At 39.7% G+C, this 21,980-nt stretch overlaps 1 protein-coding gene across 4 annotated transcripts in view; it reads left to right on the forward strand.

Moving 5' to 3' along the window:
* Samtor (S-adenosylmethionine sensor upstream of TORC1) overlaps nt 1-21,980 on the forward strand; it is a 500,386-nt gene that overhangs the window by 252,109 nt on the left and 226,297 nt on the right. For 3 of the 4 annotated variants that reach the window (XM_090376484.1, XM_090376481.1, XM_090376483.1), the window contains exon 1: nt 18,069-18,344. The exons of the other annotated variant lie outside the window; for it this stretch is intronic. The gene's annotated coding sequence lies outside the window, so the exon portion shown is untranslated. Of the gene's footprint in view, nt 1-18,068; nt 18,345-21,980 lie in introns of those variants that run through there. 4 annotated transcript variants of the gene reach the window in all.

Below are 21,980 nucleotides of genomic sequence, written 5' to 3' on the forward strand. Positions count from 1 at the left end.
AATTGTTGCTAACATACAGGACCAAAGGCAGAGTACTGACAGAGTAAAGGCAGAAATAATAGACACGTCAGTGTACCCTGACGTGTCTATTATTTTTGCGCTTGTAACAAAGTTGAAGAAAAAAGTAATTGACTATTGAAAATAATAAAGTGACTAAAGCTGCAACTAATTTCTTACTTGACGTATGGATTGACATGGAGACTATCAACAGCATTGGTCATTGACAATGAACGTCTTAAAACAAGGGTAGAGGAGATAGAGGTGCGTGCCAGTTTATTAGATGACATTGTAAGAGGGCAGCCTTTTCTATCTAATGTTGCAGAACAAAACGGGACTTATGCGGACAAGGTTAGGGCTAGATTCAGCCAGCCTCAATTAGGCGAACAGGTAATATTAAATGATATCTGTATGGTGGATAATAACAGGAAGCTGAGAAAAGTGGCAAGATTAAATAATAAGGTTATTTTCAGGGCTGAGGAGTCCTCAGAATAGTATAAGTCAAGCCAGGAAGTTAAAGAGGTTATTGTTAACACATTAAAGGAAAAGTTTCGAGAAATAAAAATTAGAAATCTAAGAGCTATACGAAATAAAGGAGTCTTAGTTGAGACAGATAAGGATTTGGATAAACTCAGTAAGGCAGAGGTATTTTTTCAAAAGGGTATTAATCTGGCTAAAGTAAAGTTACAGAACCCTACCATCTTAGTGTATGATGTACCTAAGGAATTAACTCAGGAAGATATTATTAGGGATTTATATAAGAAAAATCTTCAACATTATGGATATGAGGGGCAAGAAGTGAGAGAGGGCATTGCTTTTAGATTTAGTAACAGTTCCAAGGCAAGGTTTAATAATTGGGTGATTGGGGTAGCTAGCTCCTCACATGTTGGAAAATTTGATGTGTAATGACAGGTTGTATTTTGGATATACGTCACACAAATTCAGGCGTTTTACAGTTGTGACTAAATGTTTTAAGTGTTCGGGGTATGGCCACTCTATACAACACTGCACAAACAAGACCGTGTCGTGTGGTCATTGTGCTCAGGGTGGCCATCTTTTTGTTGATTGCCCAAATAAAAATAAAGATCCATGCTGTGTGAACTGCAAGCTTATGATCACTCATTAAGGAGTAGTAGTTGTCCTGAGTATAAAAAGGCTCTAGAGTTTGCAAGTACGCGTACTTATGATGGATAACTGTAGTACTTTTAATGTGAATGGTAGTTTTCAACATAAAGATGAAGGTAATGTGCTTAAGTTGGTTCAACTCAACGCCGAAAGATGTCGAGCGGTTACTGATGAAATTAGAATGGTGGCTGTGCAAGAAAGTGTTGACATTTTGTGCATGCAGGAGCCGTATGTTGGTTCCTTTGCACATAGACATAAAATTGCTGGTTTTCCTGCTGATGCCAGAGTTATAAGCATAGTTGATGTTAAACCTAAAACAGCAATTGTGGTCTTTAATACGTTATTGCAGATAACTGTCCTCTCCGGGCTGTGTAGTCAGAACTCAACATGTGTAAACATTAGTACTCCTAGGCTGTCTTTTAATTTAATATCTCTTTATTGTCCTCCAAGTCACGAAATTTTTAACTCTATCCATTATATGGAAACAGTTTTCAGTGAAATTGGTTGTAGTAATTTAATTATTGCATTGGATTCCAATGCAAAGTCTAACTTACAGTTTAGCGGCATGACTGATCAGAGAGGTCGCTTAATGGAGGACTTTATTTTAATGAATTGTGTGTAGTCAATATAGCAGGTCAGCCTTATACTTTTAACAATGTTCATGGCAGGTCGAACATTGATTTGACTTTAGTTACTCAGGGGTTATCCAGACGAATCTGTCATTGGCTTGTGAAAACAGACTATACGAATAATGATCATAGATCTTTGGTTTTTCATATTAATTTGGCTGATTTAAATACTACTTTAGATTTTGATAATTTTGAATTAACTAGATTTACTTATAAGAAGATTAACTGGTCTAGTTTTGCACGGTCAGTGGCTTTAGATTTTTCAGGAGACAATATGGTTAATTTGAATCTTTTAAATGCTGTGGGTACGATGCTTTCGTTCAGTCTTCATTGCTTAGAGCCCTCAGTTGTGCTTCAAGAAGACAACGAGTGAAGAGGCGAGTTGTTAATTGGTGGAATGCGGAATTATCCAGGTTAAGGAAAGAAGTATTTTTATGTAGGAAGGCATATTAGAGGTATAGGCGGTGGGGGCTGAATGCGGCTCAATTTTATCATGCATATTATAGGAATAAAAAGAAAATTTATTATAGGGCTATTTATGAGAGTAAATTAAAGGCTTGGAGAAGTCTAGTTACTAGTGTGGGCAATACAGATCCTTGGGGATTAATTTATAAACTAAGTATGAATAAAGTAAGACCTGGAGAGATAATGAATACAGCGATCGTTAGTGGTGTGGAAACAACTGATTCGATTACAACAGTGGAGGCAATAACATCGGAGTTGTTTCCTCATGAGGAAGAAGGGGGGGGAGACAACAGAGCAAGAAGGTATCAGGGACTCTAATGTAACATAACTTGGGTCTGTTGATATTAGCTTATTTACTTTAGAGGAATTGAGAGCCGTTTCTAAGAAAATTAACATTTCCAAAGCTCCGGGGATCGATTTAGTAGACAATATCGCTGTTCTTAAAGTGATTGAGCTTTATCCTAACATCTTGTTAAACTTATATAATAAATGCTTACTTCAAAGTACCTTTCCTGGGATCTGGAAAGTTGGTTGATTAAGCTGTTAGTTAAGCCGGGTAAAAAATCAAATGTCCCAAGAGGAGGGTATAGACCAATTTCGTTATTGGCTAATCTTGGGAAATTTTTTGAAAGATTGTTATTTTTAAGACTGAACCAAGTCATGGATAAAAATGGGTTGACCCTGCCTTATCAGTATGGTTTCAAGAGAGGGCATTCTACGGAGGATGCCATTAATGATCTCATGAATTTCACCAACCAGGCAGAGGATAAGTATGTGTTAGCCATCTTTATAGATTTTACTGGAGCTTTTGACATGGTGTGGCATGAGAGTATTCTGTCTGCATTAAGAGGTATGCAATGTCCAGACTTATTGTATAGAACGATACAGAGTTATTTGTATGGTACGAAAACTATACTTAAAGCTAAGCATCTACAGTTTAATAGGAATCTTTGGAGAGGGCGTCCTCAGAGGTCTGTATTGGGCCCACTTTTTTGGAACTTAGTACTTAATTTATGACTAGAATAATCAGTTGAAAATCTGCATAAGATTGCTTATGCAGATGATTTGGTTTTATGTGTTACTGGTAAATCCAGGTCTGTGCTTGAAATAAGAGTGGCCCAGGTATTAGAAAGTCTAGTGTCCTGGGCTGATCTGCATAAACTATTGATATCTACAACTAAAACTGTTATGATGCTTCTTAAGGGGAAACTAAATTATGCGCGACCGCCAAAAGCTTTAATTAAGGGGAGGCAGATTCCCCTAGTATCTGAGGTGAAATATCTAGGTATAAGAATTGATGATAGATTATCGTTTTTTCCACATTTAAATTACTTACACGAAAAAGTTAAATTTAGTGCAGCAATAATTCGATTAACTAGGTCAGATTGGGGGGTTGAAAAGGAGAGTTTTAAATTTATACTGCAAGGCAGTCTTCTTACGTACGGATCATCAGCATAGTACTTCAGAGTTACTAACGTTAAATTTAAACAGAAATTGTTATCGATTCAGTGCTCAATGCTTTGTTATTTCTAGTTTGTGCAGAACAGTCTCAACGAATGCTATGCAGGTTTTGGCCGGGCATTTGCCTCTAGACTTGCATATTGTGTATTTGGCCCTTTGTTGTTACTTAAAAAAAGGCATAGTTGTTTCTTTCATGAATATTACATCTGATGTCACTGTAGAGATAGCTAAAGCTAAGAAAAATGTTCTAACACAGTTGATTGGTATATGGCAACAGAGATGGGATCTTAGTGTAACTGGGGAGGTGACTAGATTGTTCATTCCAACAGTTACATTTACTTATGATAGTAACAACAAATGGTTTTTGCCTTCTGTGGTGACATCGTTTATTTTAACTGGCTATGGGTCATTAAATTTTAAACTACATTACTTTGGTCTATTCAGCTCTCCTTTATGTACTTGCTGTCAACCTGAGACTTGGATTCATATATTATATGATTGTAGTTTGTATGTTGAACATAGAGAAAGGCTAAAAGTGAAGATTGGTAATTTAGTTAAAGGCTGTGAAAGTGATCTTATTGCTAATCAGGATAAATTCAAGCACTGCAAGAGTTCTGTGTAACTGTTTTTCAACGGAAAAAACACTGGAATAATCTAATGCTTACTAATTAAGATTTGGATTATATACATTTTGATTATCTGTTTTTTTTTTTTTAGTTTGTTTATATTGTGTGTGTAATTTATTTATTATTATTATTATTTTTTTTTTATTATTATTTATTTATTTTTTTATTTTTTGCTGGCTCTCAGGTGTGGGCAGCCTGGGAGCAGGATTGCTGGCACCCACCGATATAGCACTATTTCCAGTGGGTGCGGGATTTTTGTGCATGAGGCACTGTTAAAATAGTAGCCAAGCCAGTACCAAGTGACTATGGGCGGCCATTAGGGAGCAGCTGTCCAGGTGCCAGCTGCTCCCGGGTGGCGAAGAGGCCTTCCATACAGGTCTGTTTCGCAGAGGTTCTGCACAAATTCAGTTTATCAGGTGGAGATAGACGGAAGTCTAGGTGCCACCTTAGACATAATAAAAAATAAATAAAATGTACAGCGAATTCGTAGTCTGGTTGCGCGTCGTTGTAAAGGCTGCCTTATCTTGTGCTCCTCAAGTTTACAGTGTTTTCATGTGTTTATTATGCGAGTTACACCAATTTTTTTGTATAGTGACCTGACTGATTATACTGTGCAGCTATAGTGGAAGATTGTGTCCCTAAACCTTTAGGTAATTATGATTTTTTCATGATTTATTTCTTACATATACTGTATTCATATCTACCGTCTTTGCTTGTTTCAAGGCTCGAATTTTTACTTTCGCATATGCTGGCCTTCACTGCTCGCCAACTCCCCAACGCCTCTGGGCTATATCACAAGGTCAGGCAGTTCCACCACGTTGTGAGTTTGCCCTCAGTTAATCACTTCAAATGTGCAAATTTTACAATTCTGACCTATTTCTTGCACCAGTCTGGCGTTGCGCATCATGCTGCTAATCTGACTAATTGCTTCAAGACTCCCTGCCTCTTCTCTTCACTGGATACAACATTTCTCGACGTAAAAAAACGTCGAGAAATGCAGAAGAAAAAAATAAAATAAAATAGCTCATGTGTACCACAGAGTGTTTCCAGAAAATAAGCAGTCGATATTCCCGAAAATTTATGGAGTTTTTAGACAAGGTACAGGACTAGACTTATAGAATTATTATTGATTCAGTTTGATTTATATTGACTGTGCAAATAATGACGTCTAATGACAACTACTCTTCATCCGGTGAGGATGAATCTGATAATTTTCCGCCACAGAGGACTCCCCATCCTTCACATAAGAAAAAAAAGAATAAGAGCAAGAAGAAACTTAAGCTCCTTTTGTGGCGGTGTGAGACTGCTGCTTCTGCAGCAGTCTCACACCGCCTCTTTAGAGGGAGTGAAAAGTCCTGGATGCCCTGATGCTGACTCTCCTAGTATCAACCTTGTTGCTACCAAGGATCCCCCTTCAGCAACTCCTGTTGTGGCATCTGTTTTGGACCGCGCATTTGCTTCTAACCTCAGTTCTTTCTCCAGGCTCGGGATTCCTTCCGATTCTGGAAATGCAGAAAATAAAAGTCTTGAGGATGCTCACCAGCGTCACCAGATCATCTCTACGCTGCATAAAGAACTAATATCTTTTTTTAATTGCAACGCAAACGGACTCACAGAAACAGCAGCGAACTACATCCATGACTTGTGGTCAAACCTGGAGATAATTGCCACGGAGCTTCTAATTGACAACGAGAAGCTAAGCGCCGTTAACATGAGCTATGATCCAGAGCGATCATCCTCGAAAAAGTCTTAGACGCTTTCACTATAAACCCACCTACATCTTCATATATCCCAGATTCCACTCCTTCATTTGCAGAAGCTCTGAGGAAGGGCATCTCCCCACCTTCTTCTGGTACCAACAAACCTTCCACAGCCTCGGCTTCAAAACAGCCTTCACCTTGGCCCCAATACTGAACCACCACAGAAAGTCCTTCTCCTGAGAGCCAATGACACCAGCGAACTGAAAACTAGTCATGAGGTGAAGGAATTTGTATACAGAACGCTCAAAAGCGATTTCAAAATGGTTAAAGTAAAACCCCTCAAACGATAAGGAATCGCGGAGTCATCGTGGAAACCGCGTCCAATCAAGGTCTCAATACTATCTCCTCCTCTGCGTCACTCTCTGCTGCTGGCGTCTCCATTCTGCTCCAAAAAGATCAGATCCTGCAATTATATTCTATGGCGTTCCCAAAAACTATGCAAATCAGGACTTCTTAGAGGACCTTTACTTTAAGAACCTCATTGATTTTGGATTCTTATATGAGGAAATAAAGGAGGGCACTACGTTCCGGTTCAATACCAAGTCTAACTCTTCCTTGACTAATCATATGATGGTCAGCTTTACACCAAAGATCTATAAAGAAGTACTGTCCCGTGAACGGGTGTTCCTTGGCTGTAGCTCCCACAAGTTTAAAGCATTTACGATAGTAACCAAATGCTTTCTTTGCCTAGGCTACAGGCACACAACACAACATTGTACTCACAGCTCTCCAACTTGTAGTCAATGTGCCCATAATGGGCACGTCATTGCAGAGTGAGTCAATCAGAATAAAACGTCTTTTGATGATGTCCACTCTCATTCTTTCTCCTGCACTCCACAAAACCTTAAACTTAAAGTTTTTCAAATCAATGGACATAGGTCACGAATCGTTGTGGATGAGATTCGGCTGGCCGCAGAGCAAAACGCTGTGGACGTGATCTCTATCCAGGAGCCCTACTTCTCGAAGGGTCAGTTTGGGCATATCTCCAAGATTATGGGCTATTCCATTTATGCTCGAGTGGTACAACCTGTGCCCTAAGTACCCTAAAACATGCATCATCATTTTAAACAGAGATTTAAAATTCATATTCATGGTCTCTGTAACAAACTGGCGACTTGTGTGCAAATCACCTTCTCACATCTCTCCTTCTATCTTCTGTCAATCTGCTGTACCCCTTCTGCAGACTTCAACCACTCATTAAACTTCTTGGAGTTCGCGCTTCACTTCCTCGGCTCTGGGAATATCCTGATTACATCGGGTGTCAATGCAAAGTCCCATTTCTGGTTCAGTGCTGTTTCTGACGCCCGAGATCTTCTTCTTGAGGACTTTATTTTAAGTCACAACCTTGCAGTCCATAATCGACCAGGCCAACTGTCCACCTATTGCAGCTCAACTGGTGAGTCGAAAATTGATGTTACACTCACCACCAGTAACTTAATTTCACGCATCAGTGACTGGGTTACAATCCCAGATTGAACACTCAGCGATCACAGAGCCATTGTGTTCCACATCTCTGTCAATGCACCTAACAACTGCAACTCACCTAGAACACCAGACTTTGTCCGGTTCTGTACAAAAACTGTTGACTGGGACTCTTTTGATGCCTTCATCACTATTGACTTTCCATCAAACCCTCCAGACAGCTTCAGCTTAACTTCTGCAGAAAATCTAGCCGAACTTATTGAACAATCTCTTATAAAAGTCTTCTATAAATCAGCAAAGAAGAAGACCATCCGTTCTAAAGTCCACTCCTGGTGGTCCCCGGACCTTACTACTTTTCGCAAATCAGTTCACTGCACTGGACAGTTATATCAGCGACACCGCAACTGGCCTGCTGACGAAGTTATGCAATTATATAATGACTACATTGCCAAAAAGAATGCCTTCAGTAAAGCAATTGCAACGAGAAAAAGAAACCTGGACCATCTTTGTAAAAGAATCCAACAGCAAAAACCCATGGGGCCTCATGTACAAGATAGCTCGGGAGAGAACATTTATCTCTGATGTCCCTGGCACTGTTACCTCTGAGACTCATGAAACCTCTGGCTGGACAGACTCTATCAACCAAATTCTTGACAACTTATTTCCTATGGATAATCCTTCTGAAGATTCTCCAGAGCATACAGCAACTCGGGAGGAAAATAACAAGTACACCACTAAGGAACATACCGAGCCATTTACTTTAGAGGAACTTACCTCGGTGGTCAAGAAGATCAACGTGAAGAAGTGTTCAGGAATGGATATGATTGAATATGTGTTCATTCTCTGGCTGTTAAATTTAAGACCTCTCTACTTGCTCTTGCTGTTCAATAATGCCTCATTGACAGCATCTTTTCCTCTGTTTGGAAGGTTTCTTTGTTCCGTCTTATCAAAAATCCAGATAAACCTGCCTCAAATCCATGTGCCTACTGACCAATTGCGCTGCTTGTTAATCTAGGGAAGATTAGCAATCAAGAAGATGAGCGGCTTATGGCTCTTGACTAACAGCTCTGTTTCAACAGCAAAATCTCTTTTTTGCCTTTCAGTATGGTTTCACCCCAGGTCATTCTTGCGAAGAGGCCTTTGTCTGGCACATTGTAAATTCTAAATCCAAATTTGAACTAGCTATTATGGTCGACTTCGAGGGCGCCTTCGACACTGTCTGGTGGTACAGCGCCCTTGAACGTCTCGGGTCTGCCAGATGCTCCTTTCATATGTACAAATTATTTCAAAGCTATTTCTCTGACCGCTCAATAATTGTCAAGTCAATTTCTCTAAGTCACTAGGAAAGTTTTTCGAGGGTGCCCCGAAGGTTCAGTCCTGGGGCCCCTTATCTGGAACATTGTGCTTCAAGACTGGCTGGGCCGCACTCTCCAGAATTGCAAAATTTTTGCTTTTGCCGATGACCTGACAATTGTGGTCGCAGGCAGTTCTCGTGCAGCGTTGGAGGTGAATGCAAACCGGATTTTAACTGACCTTTCCACCTGGTCATTGGCTAACAAACTTAAAATTAATACAGTGAAAACAAAAATGATGCCTTTTTAAATCCAAGTTGGATCTCAAGTCAAAATGTTTGGCAAGCGGCTCCCTATATAGTTACTGAGGCAAAACTCCTTGGGGTCATTATTGACCATAAGCTTTCCTTCTATCCTCATCTGATTCACATAAGTACTAAAATCAAAAAAAATCACAGGGTAAATTATTAGAATTTCCAGAAGGGATGGAGTCTCTCTAGGAAGTCACTCTTTCTCTGATATAATGCAGTTTTCCTGCCCATAGTCACCTGTGCAGCAGGAGCTTGGTTTCATCGGGCCACCAAATCCAAAATGAGGTTAAAACTGAATTCCATCCAGCTGAGCATGCTCCGTTCTATTATCAGAATCTGTAGAACAGTTTCCACCACTGCAGTGCAAGTTATTGCCGGGACCCTTCTGTTGGATCTATTTGTCATCTGTCGTGGCCTCTGCTTTCGACACAAAAAACAAATACCTTCAGAATTACTTGGTATCCAGCTAAATTTAAATGATGATCCTAAAAAAGAGACATCCAGATGCTTTAACGAGCTAATTAGCATCTGGCAGACAAGATGGGACACCACCGCACTTGGAGCAACAACAAGAAAATTCCTCCCTGATGTGATCTTCCTACTCCCTAAATCTGTTAAAACCTGGTGCTCCTTAACTATGGAAACTTCCTTTCTGGTAACTGGACATTGGCTCTCTCAATCAAAAACTCTATCAGTTTTGCTTGCATCACACTGATCTCTGCAGCTGCGAGAATAAAGAAGACTGGAGTCACCTGCTCTTTAACTGTGCAATCTACGACGATCTTAGGGTGAAGCTCCGAATTGACGTTCCAGATCTCTCTCCAGGATGGGAGGAAATGCTTCTGCAGAATAAGAACCATCTCTCAGCCCTCCAGAACTTTGCCTCCGAGGTGTTTGCTCGCAGAAAGATCAATGCCAGAGTAGTGCACCAAAACAATCCACCAAAATACACCTGTGTAAGCAGGACAATAGTTTGCTTCTCTGCTATTCTGGATAATAAAACATGTACTTCAGGGAACACTCGGAAATTTCTGCGCAGTGCTAGGCTGCTCATGAATTCAGCATAATTACATCAAAATTCGATTTATTTTCTTCTATGGCTAATTTATGCAAGAATTGTCATTGCATTGATCCTAATGGTTATCAGTTCCACATCTGAATTAAGACTACTTTCTTTCTTTTTTTTTTTTTTTTTTTTTTTTTTTTTTGTCAACCAGCATCAGTCACTCTTCCCTTCCTTTTTTTTTTTTTTTTTTTTTTTAATATTTTATTTTATTTCAACCAGAACCAACGGGTTGTGTTTATTTTATTTTTTTATTATTATTATTTATTTTATTTTATTATTTTTTTTTCTCTCTCTCTCTCTTGCTCCTTTCTTTTCCTCTGGAATGGCTCCCTGGAGAAACCTGGCCTACCTTTTGGCAACATCAGGTGGGTCAGGGTCTTTTTTGGGACATTATGTGCTCTACTGGAACTGGCCCACCTTCCCGTGGTGTGGACGAGTACCCAGAATCATCTGTCCAGGTGACCAATGCTTCTGGGTAGCCAAGTGGCCAGAACATAACAACAGAATACACACAAACCTACGTCACACATATCTGGCCCATTTGTAGTGATGGGTGTTACATCACTACAAATGACGTAATGGGCGTTACATCACCCAGTCCCCTAGTTCAGAATTACAGACAGATATCATTGACAAGTTGTTTGTAAAAAATATTTGAAAGGATGTTGCATGAGAGGCTCACCTGCATCCTAGATTCTCAAAATCTTCTTTCTGATCACCAGTATGGCTTCCGCAAAATCAGGTCTACCCTAGATTTACTTATAAAAATTGAACACCACCTATGCAATGCTTTTGTCATCAGTCAGTATCTAGTGATGGTCAATTTAGATATTCAAAAAGCACTCGATTCCACTTGGTGTCATGGCATTATTAATTAAAGATATTAGAGGCTATCTTCCTTGAATAATTAAGAACTTTTTAAGATTACACGCCTTTCTACTCCGATATCGAAACATGCTGTCAGCATCTCATATTCAAGAAGAGGATGTTCCGCAGTGTTCTATACTGAGTGCTACCCTATTTGCGATTCGGATCAACAACATATTGGAAGATCTTTTAAAAACTATTCAAATCTACATGTATATGGATGACCTCACTATATCCTGTCAGTCACAGAGTATGAATACTATCGAAAGACAGTTGCAAATTGCTCTAGCCAGAATAGAAGCGTGGACCTTACGCAATGGATATCGTTTTGCTGAGCAGAAATCCACCACTACTCACTTCGTCCTGATGCTGAGCTAAAGACTATTAACATCCCAATACCCCTAGCTCACACTGACCTGGCCTTTTTTTTCTGGCCGTTTGTGTGTTTTCTTGGCCTGGTACTTGATAGGAAACTTATCTTTCAAGCACTTGTGACCTACCTTTGGACCATCTGCTTGAAGAAATTGAATATACTCCGATATGTGTGTGTCATTGTTGTCATTAGGTGCTGATCGACATAATTTGATCCCTCTTTATAGAGCTATCATCAGGTTCAGCTTGGACTATGGCTTTCCAGTGTATGACTCTGCGAGAAAAACTACTTTACAGCGATTGAACACAATTCAGCACAGTGCTCTGAGAGTTTCTCTAGGGGCTTTCAGAACCTCCCCAGTTCAGAGCCTTTACATCGAAGTTCGTGAACCTCCCTTACATCTTAGGAGGAAAGCATTACTTTTGATGTATGCCACAAAAATCCTGTCTTCCTTCTCACCCTAATTGGAGATGTCTGTATAATACCGAATGGGAGTCATAGTAAACCAAATGAAAACTGAACTGCTGCACTTAGAATGAAAGAACTGACTCAAACATGAAATATAGAAATCAGCAATATATTTCAGGCACGACGCCACCTGATCCACCTTGGACAAATATTTCTGCAATTTACGACCAATATTTTCAACAGTGAGGGAAGAACACCTTGTCCCCTTCCAATATCGCACAGTTACATGAAACTCACTCCTTCTAACTCACAGGCCTGTAAAATCCATACGTTGGATCCAAAGCTGACACCCAAGTAGGTGCTGTAGTAATCCTCCCTTCATTGACCATCTCTGTTTCATTACCAATACAATGCAGTATTTTAACTGCAGAGCTTTACGCTTTAAACTTAGCTCTTGATCGGATTCCTGAACTTTTAATTACATTTGCTTAAATATACACTGACTCACTCAGTGCTGTCACCGTTATAATTAGTAGTAACAACTCCTCTCACCCTATAATAAAACAAATACATTCCAAATTACTTGCTTGTAATGAGTCGAACCAAACTGTGACATTCTGCTGGATCCCAGGACATTCTGGAATAGTTGGCAATGAAAGAGCAGATCTTTCAGCCAAAAAACCAGAAACTACTATTTCGCAGACTTTTCTAGTTCCATATACAGATTACAAACACATTATCTGTAAAGCATGTTATAATAGCTGGTCACTAATCTGGAAAAGTTATCCAGGAAACAAACTCTGTCAAATAAAACCAGACCCAAAGCTGCGGCGCTCCAGCTTGCGAAAAAACAGGCGAGATAAAATAATTTTAGGAAGGCTTAGAATTGGGCATACTCACCTCGCTCACTTGTATCTATTAATGAATGACAGCGCTCCCCAATGCTCATCATTTCATGTACAACTGACTGTTCGTCATTTATTAGTAGACTGTCCCCATTTTCTAAATATCCGTTCAATCACTTTTTTAAATCATTTGCTAATTTACAGTTATCATTATCATTAATGCAGATTCTCGGAGACGATCCTAATAAAACAGGAGTGCTTACCTTCCTAAACTGTATAGGTATATATCAAAAAATAATTACATTTGACGAAAAAAACGTTCATCTCTTGGTGAAAGTGAATGGGGGTTTCATGATGCTTCTGAAACGATGGTAATATTCACAGTGGTTGATCACATGCTCCCAGTGCTTGGGGCACTACAAGTACAGGATGGACTGTCATGACGCCCAGGTCGGCAAGCTTCTGGTTTAACAAGCTGTGTCTTGTGAGAAGATAAGTGGCATATTTAACCCCATGGGCTCACATCTGGTGTGTATGGGCTTGGCACACCCAGGGTTCTGAGCTGGATATCATCATTTTTCGCTTTCTTGATGATTCCTTTCTACTTCTGACTCTTATTTTCTCTCTCAGGGTAATTCAGAATTTTTTTTTTTTTTTTTTTTTTTGTGGCTGGTGCAGCATAAGCCTCAGGCTTCCTTGCACCATATGGCTAATAATAATAGTAAAGATCTGATGAAAACCAAGGGGGTGGCTGCGGAAAGGTGATGGTGACTTCGGGAATGAATCTGTAACAAACCCTTTAGGGGTTGTATTCCAAGCGTCTTGCCAAATTTGAATAGGTGGGTTTTCTTTTCCTATTTCCGATTATTGGTTGGGCCTAGTTTGAAGTTGACTATTGTCGCTCGAAGAGATTTCCTGAAGCAGTAACAAAATCCCTTGGCAGTGGCTTCGAAGAGGTGTGGCATGACCCCAGCCAGTACTTGAAGGGTAGGTGTGCAGATGGTGCCACAAACTTGGGTGATGGTGAGTAAAATGCGTCGCTGGGTGGAATCAAACTCCCTACTGTTTCTGTAGATAACGGACCTGTGACAACAAAGAAGTTGTTCTGGGTTCTGGGAAGCTGTTCTGGTTTGACGATGACTTCAAATGTGGAGGTGGCAGTGTAGTCCTCTAGCAGTGGTTCATTTGACGATCCCTGGGTCCTGTCAGAATCAGGGTTTAAGCTGTGCCATAGTCATGAATGACGTTTGGCATCGATGAAGACTATTATTTCATGGTTATTGAGGGTATTAGAGACCATCTTCAGGTATTTCACAACAGGTGTAATGTTGTCACCTGGCATTGTGTACATGGAGATCAGATAAAATGAGCCCAGCCCACAAACGATGTGGTCACAAGTAACCAATGGGGAACAGAATGAATTGATTTTTGTGACTGTGGTATCACTATTCCGGATGACGGTTGCTGCTTTTGAGATGTCATCTGCCAATTTAACGATTTTATATGTCATATACGCCAAACATTTACATACTCCTCTAAAAGCAAAATATCAATGCCTTCGTATCCACTATTTTCTTTAATTGGTCAGCGACAGGTCGTGCACTTTGCACATCATGCTCAATGAACGTGATCTCTCTCTATTTGGATTTTGATTAAGGTGTGCAGCCATGATCCGTTTGTTGCTTGAGGAGACGCTTTGGTTTTTAGAAAACGGGACAACTGGAGTCGTGGATGGAATGTACAGAGTCCATTTTGTTAGCTTTGCAACCTACAGGGTTATCTCTACGCAAAAATGAGCTGTATATCCAAATTTTAGGCATCTGAAGCACCATTTAAGAACTGCAAGGTGTTCTTTGTACCGTACAATTGCCATCTGTGTGGGGTGACAGTAGTATTGTCACCGTCCTCTCCAAACCGGGTGGAAAAGACGGGTTCGAAGCCCGTCGATGATGCGAGAAACTTTAATGGGCTCTTTTCACTGCTTACTGAGTTAGTCGGCTTCAGGCATGGATAGCAAGGTTTTTCCGCCCAGAAACGAATTTTTTCGTCCAGCAAAACAGGTAAATCGACCAGAGAACATGCAGTTTACAGACACATTAAGTGGGTAAATAGAAGAAATTCTGGGTGACTCTAATATAATTTTAATATTGTGCAATTGCCAGCCAATGAAGATTCTTGGCACGGTGGAAATTATCTTCAAGATCTCTGGCAAATGCTCCACTATTTTAGTTGTTGAGTTTTGAGGGTGAGGACGTGAAATACGAGGCGATTCAAAAGTCTCCATGCATAGGAAAAATGCTCATTTTTTAAACAAACTGTCACTTTCACTACTCAAATGCCAACCTTCCTTCATTGAAAAATATGGTTTCAGGTCGGTGTGCTCCACAGTTGATGCTCTTCAAAACCTCCTTACAGCTGCTGCAGCGACTGATAAGAAATACTTTCTGGTTATCTCCGTTGACTTCACTGGTGAGTTCGACTTGCTTTGGTGGCTGAGAGTCTTTGGCCGTCTGCGGAAAGCAAACTTACCAACAAACCTCTATAGCACAATTAAAACATATCTCTCCTACAGATCTGTATCTATCAACTCGCCATTCTTGAAACTCACAAGGCAGGTTTGCTGGTGCTGTCCCCAGGGTTCTGTCCTGGGACTGCTCTTGTGGAATGTTATCATGGTTGAATTTCTCCACATTGATCTGGACGAGGTTGGTTCACAAGCTTTTGTGGATAACCTCATACTCACTGTTGCTGTCAACACTAGAGCACAGCTTGAGAACGTGGAAAACCACTCTCTCCAACTTCTTCAAAAGTGGAAAAGATTGCACCATCTCACCATGCCAGCAAAAACAAGCTCTTTCCTGCTGAGGGTACTTCAGCAGGAAAGAGCTTGTTTTACTCTAAATGTCAGATAGACTCCACAAGTAAACACTGAAGGTGAAGCACTTAAACTAACAACGCAGCTAAAATATCTTGGAATCATCTTAGATCCAAAACCGTAATTTCAACCACATCTGAACTATCTCAGAGCAAAGATCAGAAATGAAATTATGCTGCCCTGGTTGCCATAGTCTCGCGACGTGATTGGTTCCTGAAACAGCTCACTCTGTTATGGTTTTACCAGACCATATTTATCCCGGCTATTACCTGTACTTCTGGCACATGAAGACCCTCGAAACCATTCAGCGTCCAATCGTCTTATCCGTCACCCGTGCCTGCTGCACAATTAGCATCCATGCATTAGAGACCTTGGAAGGTGCCTTTCCACTTGATTTGGAGATCGTCCGTTGTGGACTTCTGTACCAATTGTCCAGTCTGAGTGGATAGCACAGTGGTATCGTCACGGTCCTCCCCACACTGGGTGGAAAAGGCCCAGGTTTCGAATACTGTCGATGACGCGAGGAACTTTAACGGGCATTTTTCACTCAGTGGCTGAGTTAGTCGAATTCAGGCATAGATAGCAATGTTTTTCCCCCGGAAAAAACTCGGGTTTTTCGTCCAGGAAAACAGGCATATCGACCATGGAATACACGAAATTTACGGACTATATACATAATGTACGGCACATGAATTTAATTATTTGGGTGACCTAAAAAATTATAATGTACCGACTGTGCAAGTCTGCGCGGTAGCAGAGTGGTATCATCTCCGCCATTCGCACGCCCGTTGTAAAGACCCAGGTTCGAATCCCATCGATGATGCGAGGAACTTTAATGGACCTTTTTCACTCTGTGGCTGAGTTAGTCGGTCTCAGGTGTAGATAGCAAGGTTTCCCCACAGAGAACTGGGTTTTTTTGTTCAGCAAAATAAATCGACCATAGAACACACATGATTAACAGACATAACACACAGCACGGCATATGAATTTAAATAATCGGGTGGCCTAATATAATAGTTTGGTTTGTACCAACTGTCCAAAGGGATCCCCTATGCCTTGCTAGACTTCACAGTATACCCGAGAACAGCGAAGAAACACCTTGCTATCCATCTGCAGCATGTATGGCAAGAAAAATCGACACACTCACCTAAAGGAGAAATTACGCTAAAATTTATCCCTGACATTGGCAGAGTGTGCCAAAGTTCTCCCCTTTGGTTTTCTCCCGACCTGCAGCCAACTTTTCTCTTGACTGGACACAGACTTATTAATGCCAAACTCCTTTCTGGGCATTGCAGAGGTCGTGATTTGTTCCTGTGGGGGGCTGGAGAGCTGGCAACGCCTGATGTGTGACTGTCCATTATACGAAAACCTACGATGCATCTTCATTACTAGGATAACATCACTACCAAGAAATTGAGAGAACCATCTGTTAGACTCCGAAGAGGATTACAGCGTCATCACATGCTTCGCACGAGACCTCTTCACACGACAAAACACCCAGAAAGTTGCCAACAGAAAATAATATCAACGACAAATAAATTACGAAAAAGTACTTAAATTAGACTATTTTGTACACTTGACTGGACAAACAGCCCAACCTTGATGAGCCTATACAGGACTTGTCCTACTCTAAGATTGCGTTGGCCTCATGGTGATCAGTACTGAGCTCCCTTGCTCAGTATGCTTTGATTCCTTCCACCACTCGCTTTGTGGAGTAAGCTCCATCATCCTTGGGGATGCATTCTACGTCCCCAATATTTCCACCTTTCTCCTTCCACTATACTCTGCTTCCAAACTCTCCTTTGTTTTCTTTTTCTTTTCTTTTCCTTTTTTATTTATTTTTTATTATTTATTTTTTTAAAGTGGTCGTTTTCCAGGAAGCTCTGCCGAGTTTGGCAGTGATCAGCCAGAGAAGCAATCTGTACTTCCTGGCTCACCTCCTAGTGTTGTTTACAGGCAACGCGAGATCCCAACAAGGGCCTCGTGGTGAAGAAGCCAGAAGAACAACAGAATATGACATAAATCAACATAAACCCACACTCCACAAACACTTCTGGAATTTACAGTGTACTGTGCTCTTCACAACAGTACTGAAGGGGCAGTTTACGGGATATCACCGGTGGCGACTCACCCCCCCACCCCCAAACGATATGTACACAATGTCACTTTATTCACGTAACATGCTTTGCATGGTTGCTGTTCCTTTGAAAACGCATACGGATGCGTCTCTCCCACTCATGTTGAACTCGCGTTAACAGATCTCGTGTTATGCACGTAATTGCATTTCGAATGCGTTCCTTTAGGTGATTCTTTTTTTGTACCTTTTCCTGATACACCATGGCCTTCAAGTGCCACCACAAGTAAAAATCGAGTAGGCTGATGTCTGGACAAACATTTAGAAGGAATGGTTGTGCGATTTTTTTTTTTTTTTTTTTTTGGCTGATGCTACATAAGCTCATACGCTTGCTTTCTTGCATCACATGCTCTATTACTATTACCATTAGCGCAGAGTAGTAAGATAGGTTATACCTCTGTGTCAAGCTTAATTGCCTAATGGCAAAGACTGCCCTCTGTAGTTGCGCGTAACTAGTAAAGTGCTTTAACAAATACCGTGATGCCTGTTTTTGGTGTTTTAGTAGCAGATACCGTTACCTGTGACTGTAAATCTGCGTTACCCGGGACGTAGTAACAGATACACGACCATGGTTTCGGTTATAATGTGACTGAAAATTCAGAAATTAATAAGTTATCTGCTTAAAAAAACAGATTTGATTTTGGAGGCATTAGAAAATGTTTGCATTGTCATAAATAAAGAAATTGAGGTAATCTTGCATATACTGTATATACCAGGGCCGGATATTATTAGCATTAGTATGTTGGCTAAGTTTAGTGGTTGGTAGTATTTTCTGATTTCCGGTGTACCCTTATCTGAATGTCAGTCAAAGTTTGTTATACAGTATATTAAAAAGGGCAAAGTATAATTACAATATAAATATCAGGGCATTTTTACTTCAGAAAACTAGGCATTAACATTGAGTAGTAGATTGACATATTTTCATACCAAAAAAATCCGGAACATAACATAATCAGAAGAATCGAAAACTAATGTATGTATAACGAAATTGAAAGAAGTTAAAAAAATTTAATAATAATAAAAAATAAAGTAAAATGAAAGAAATAAACATTCAATAAGAAATACTGGATTTCTCTTACGAAAAACTTGATAGTTTTTTTTTTTTTTTTTGTATTTACGTTATCTGTAAATAGAAGTGTGAGTCAGCAGCATGGCTGGACGATTGGGAAACTTAGAAACTTGCAACGTTATTTTTTTTTTAAACTGAGGCTAAAAAAAACATTAAATTCTTTCTATTATTAATTTCCTATTTCTAATTGGTGTCATTAATTCTAGTATTAATTAATGTCATCATAATTGATAAATGACTAATTGTCACTTCATCAACTTAGAAAGGTAAGTGAAAGAAATCTTGAGCACATTAACTACCATGTTATATGAAGTTTGGTTCAGCAGGCCTTGAGACCTGTTTACCATCTCACCATTTATTCTTTTGAGCTATGTTAGATACCAGGTGATTCTCACTTTGTAATATCAGGGTATTTCAAGTAGGACACCTGGGAAGCCAAAATATTATTTTACCTTACAGTTAGGTTAAAATGTAATTTTATTGAATATTCTTAAAAATATGGTAATGAATGGAGTGACCACTTTATCAAGCCCTTTCAGCAGCCTAGATTCATCATGGCATGGACTCAGCACAGTCTCAGAAGCATGCAACAAGAAAGCTGGTTCGTGTTGACTTGGTTGCTTCCTCCAGTTGTTGTGAATTGGATGGTTGTGAATCTATAGTCTAAGGGTTCATTCCACCTCACTCCTTTGCTCACTTGGATTGAAATCTGTTGATAGGGGAGTACTGGTGGGCTGAATTCACTCTCATGTTCTTAGAACAATTCTAGCCTTATGACAGTGCATTAACTTGTTGGAAGAACCTATTCACATACGGATATATGGTAATCATGAAGGGCATCTGGTTGGAAGTCTCCACATTACTTGTGACATCCATATATTACTCCACTGGAATCAAGGGACCGGCTATGCACCACAAAAACATTCCACACACCATTACTTGTTAACGCTTAGCTTAAACACCATGGATCCATGGAACTCTTGCTGTTTATGCTTTTCTTTTTTTTAAATGAAAACCCCAAACATAAAAAGTATTAGAGCCTATAGTACTTAGTACCATACATGGTTAAGGTCCGAGGAGAAAAAAGATACCTGTTGACATTAGTCTTAAATTTCTGTAGATTGTAATTTTTGGGAAATACATTGAAGGAAGATTGTTTGAGAAAGCAGAGGTATAATGGCTAAATAAAGAAGAGGAAAGGTGGATTGTGTGTGTGTTTGGAATTGGACAGTGAATGGATGCTGACTGGTTGTGGTATGAGTTTGGACTGGGTTGGAAGTGATTGGGGATACAGATACCAATTCAAAATAACAGTACTCATGGGAGTATCAGAAACTGAATGTCTGTGAGATAGAGTAGAGAGACTATGTTAGAGATGGGGGTCATTAATTAACTGATTGCCCTCTTTTGACTAGAAACTTGAGTGGTTTTGGGGGTATTGCATCAGATGTGGGAAAAATATTCCATGGTAGGGTGAATAGTTGCTTAGAAGAAAAATAATGTTGATTGCAAAAAAAGAAAATCAAGTTTTGATGTAGAGGAAGCAATATCTGTGATGTGTTATGCCAAGAGAGATTCGAAGTCAGAGTAATCCCTAAGAGATATGTGTGATCTTATCTTATAATCTGAATGTCATCAAAGATGAACATATGAGCAGTAGACACTTTTTGCAAGAAAAAATTCAATATTGCCTGGAGATCGGCATTTAAGGAATTGGTAGATATTTGAGAAGTTGAAGCAGTTTGAACAGAGCAAGGTTTCTCAAACCGGAAGATGGAATGTAGAATGCTATCATCAGCAAATTCATGGATATGATTTAAAGTTAGTGGAAGAAAGTGATTTATATACAATAAAAGAGGAAAAGAATGGGAGAAAGAACTGAACCTTGAGGAACACCAGGATTAATGGAGAAGTCAGAGAACACCTACCATCACCTGCAGGGTAAAATCAGAGAGGAAAACTGGATACTCGGTTTTCCTCTATCAAAAAACTCAAAAAAAACTGGTAGCAATCTACAACATGAGAGCTTGTTTAGAATAATTTCAAGAGCAAGTGCTTGAGTTTCACCAAACTTTTCCATCGAATTTGGCCATAGATTATGCAACAAAAGCTATTACAGTAAAATCTCATTAATACAAACTCGTTTTATACAAACGAGTTTGTATTAATGAGATTTATATGAAGCACATACCATTCTCCTGTGAAAGGATAGGCTTTCCTATGTAAATTTATTCATTTATTACAAAATTCAGTTAATATGTATTACAAAATTCTTTTTCACCCCGTGAGAAATAAATATTGACATTTTTTATGTTTAATACAAATCTTGGCAGAGCTGTCCAGTTATTGCCTCCATCTACCCAGTTCCCTACTTTCCGAAGGATGACACAGACTTGTTAGAAATTAGTTTTATGTAAATAAAAGCAGTTTGTGGTAGCTACAATGTCAAGTGCACTCTGAAAAACATCTTTCTTAAGGATGAGTTGTTAAATTAACAAAAGAATAAAATGTTTTTCTAAGTTGTTTACATGCGCTGCCTTACTCTCCATGGGAATAAGGTCAGTTGCAGTTGTCACTCCAATTCAAAGTAGTAGTAGTAGTGGCATGTGATGCAAGAAAGCAAGTGTATGAGCTTATGCAGCATCAGCCAAAAAAAAAAAAAAAAAAATCACACCATTCCCTCCAAATGCCTGTCCAGTTCCTCCTTAAATTTATTCAACCTATCAACTTCCACAACGACAGATGGAAGTTTGTTCCAGCAATTAACCACCCGCTGGCTAAAGGTAAATTTCTGCACATCTATTCTACATCTGTCCTTTCTTAATTTGAATTTATGCCCCCTTAGGTTCGTAATCTGAACAAGTGGAAGGATCCCATCAGAATTCAGCATGCTGAACCCATTCAAGGCCTTATACACCTCAATCAGATCACCGTGCAGGTGCCTAGTCTCCAGCCACTGCAATTTGCAGAACTTAAGCCTGTCTTGGTAAGAGGATCCCTTCATTCCCCTCACCAATCTTGTTGCCCTTCTTTTCTTGATTTTGAACAGGCCAAGAGTAGAAAACTTGCTTCTTTTCCAAATGGCACTCTATCATTCTGGTCTCTTGTCAAAACTATTGGCTACAACTTTTGTCCATCTGTATTGCATTATCTGTTACAATCTGCTGGTTCTGTTGCATCCTCAGGTAAAGATAAAGCCTACTAGCTAGATAAAACATACTAGTATCCTACTTTTCTGCTAACTCTTGTATCAAT

Source organism: Mastigoproctus giganteus, chromosome 6 (assembly GCF_048544385.1).
Source record: "Mastigoproctus giganteus isolate SK-2022 chromosome 6, ASM4854438v1, whole genome shotgun sequence".
NCBI classification, from domain to species: domain Eukaryota; kingdom Metazoa; phylum Arthropoda; class Arachnida; order Uropygi; family Thelyphonidae; genus Mastigoproctus; species Mastigoproctus giganteus.